This window comes from Chiloscyllium plagiosum, chromosome 20, assembly GCF_004010195.1.
Source record: "Chiloscyllium plagiosum isolate BGI_BamShark_2017 chromosome 20, ASM401019v2, whole genome shotgun sequence".
NCBI lineage: Eukaryota > Metazoa > Chordata > Chondrichthyes > Orectolobiformes > Hemiscylliidae > Chiloscyllium > Chiloscyllium plagiosum.
The window spans coordinates 25,977,267-25,979,754 of NC_057729.1; the positions used below are offsets into that span (position 1 = coordinate 25,977,267).

General features: G+C 42.2%; 1 protein-coding gene across 2 annotated transcripts in view; it reads left to right on the top strand.

The window, feature by feature from the left end:
* Positions 1-448: 448 nt before the first annotated feature.
* arfrp1 (ADP-ribosylation factor related protein 1) overlaps positions 449-2,488 on the top strand; it is a 33,685-nt gene continuing 31,645 nt past the window's right edge. For both annotated transcript variants that reach the window (XM_043710320.1, XM_043710321.1), the window contains exon 1: positions 449-555. The gene's annotated coding sequence lies outside the window, so the exon portion shown is untranslated. The remainder of the gene's footprint in view (positions 556-2,488) is intronic.

A 2,488-nucleotide genomic window follows, 5' to 3' on the forward strand; every position in this document is an offset into this window, starting at 1 on the left:
GAGAAGGGGTCGTCAGAGGGTGGGCGAGAGGCTTGGTTGAAGAAGTAGGCGCGGAGGCGAAGGCGGCGGAAGAATTGTTCGATGTCACGCCGCATGTTGAACTCGTTAATCCAGGAGCGTAGGGGGATGAAGGTGAGGCCTCTGCAGTCCTACATTGAAATTACATTTTTAAAATGTTGTTTTCAGGACACATGCATGCTACAATATTATGTCGTGTATAAAATATCCAGAAATACCCGGCATGTCAAGCAATGTCTACACTCAACTTAGGAGCTGTGACCTTTCACAATTTAAAATGGCAGAGGGCTTGCTCTGCGCATGTCTATCTCATCATCGCCAAGCTTCCCCGCCCGGGGGCACAAGGGATTATGGGTATTGTAGTTTTAATTCTCCGCCTTCACTCAGAAGAAAGCGACAGAATAACTACATCATCCAGAAGGCCAAGGGGCGCAAGTACATCCGGTTTCATCAGTGGAAACTCCCGGTTTGTGTCGTTTTCTCAATTTGGAGTCTGACATATATGGGAACGATTTAAATGGATACAAAGGTATAAAGGTAAGAGATCCATTTACCAGGCATTATTGGCAGCGAAAAGGTGATTCTTAAATTGAGAATCATTACTCTAGGGCATGCTAGAGGGATGTTGAAAAGTTTTATACTTCGTTATAGTCATTAAATCCAGAGTATGACAGATAATTTTATGAGCGTCGGACTATCTTACATTTTTAAACACGAATAATTAAACGTCATAAGGTGTCCTAATTCTTTCCTCAGGATCGTGTATCTGTAAAAACATATGGTACATTATTTGGAGCTTTGGAATTTTATATCTCGTAGAGATGTGCAGCGCAGAAACAGACCCTTCGGTCCAACTTGCCCGTGCGTTTGCCAACACTTGGTCTCTATCCCTCTAACCCTTTCCTATTCGTTATGCACCAAGATGCCTTTTAAATGCTGTAATTGTACCAAGCTCCACCACTTCCTCCGGCAGCTCATTCCATACACGCACCACCCTCTACATGAAAAATTTCCCCCTTAGGTTCTTTTTAAAATTTTCCCCTCTCACCTTAAACCTATGCCCTCTGTTTTTGGACTTCCCCACCCTAGGGACAAGACCTTGTCTGTCCACCCTAACCAAGCCCCTCATGATTTTTATAAACCTCTATAAGATCACCCCTCAGCCTCCGACACTCCAGGGAAAACAGTCTCAGCCTATTCAGCTTCCACCCTATAGTTCAAACCCTCCAACCCTGGCAACATTCTTGTAAATCTTTTTCTAAACCCCTTCAAGTTTCATAACATTCTTACATGTTGTTATGTTCTTTCTCATGCATTGATCAAGATTAAATGGTGCCTGAGTCTGGGAAATAATGAGATCTCCTGTGATGTTAGCAAAATAATGTAAGTTAACTAAATATATGGCATATGGGTTATGGTATGTCCATTTGGGAGTGATCATATGTTTAAAGTCACCCGTCAACCTCCTACGTTCCAGTGAAAGAAGTCCTAGTCTTTCCAGCCTATTTTTTATTACTCAAGCTGTCCATTCCTGGCAGCATCCTGACAAATCTTTTCTGAACTCTTGCCAATTTAATAACATCCTTTCACTGCAGGGTGACCAGAACTGCACATAATACTGCAAAAGAGGCATCCCCAGAAGCCTGCAAAACCTCAATATGACGTCCCAACTCCTATACTCAAAGCTCTGAGCAATGAAGGCAAGCATGCCTTCTTAACCAAATGTCTATGTGTGACTCAAATTTCAATGCATTATGTACTTGAACCCTTCAGTCTTTCTGTTCTGTAACACTGCCCAAGGCTCTACTGTTAATTGTATAAGTCCTGTAAGAGAAGCACATCTTTTTGTGGGGTGGCATGATGGTGAAGTTGTTAGCACTGCTACCTCACAGGTACCTGGGTTTGATTCAAGCCTTGTGTGATGGTCTGTGTGGAGTTTGCACATTCTCCCTGTCTCTGTGTGAATTTTCTCCAAGATGTGCAGGATAGGTGGATTGGGTGTACTACATTGTCCAAACTGAGGGACATATTTTTAAAATGAGAAGTGAAAGAGTTTAAAAATCACGAGGGGCACTTTTTTTTTGTATTGTGTGACTCATCCATAGAATGAACTGCCAGAGAAAGTGGTGATGCAGGTTCAGTGGCAATGTTTAAAAGATGTTTGGATAAGTGCATGAAAAGGAAAAATGCTGTATGACTCTAAACACATCACTGTCAATTGGTATTATTTCCAGGTCAGGGAAATGTAGGCTAGGTAGATTAAACAAAGGAAATGTATGTTTGTTTGTGTGGGAGTATGTGTGTCTGTAGGCACTTCTATACAGACATATACACACACACACACATATACACACACACACACATATACATACACACACACACACACTCTCACATGCACCCTCTCACAGACTTAGACTACTTTTCTTTCTCTCTCTCTCTCTCTCTCTCTCTCTCTCTCTCTCTCTCTCTC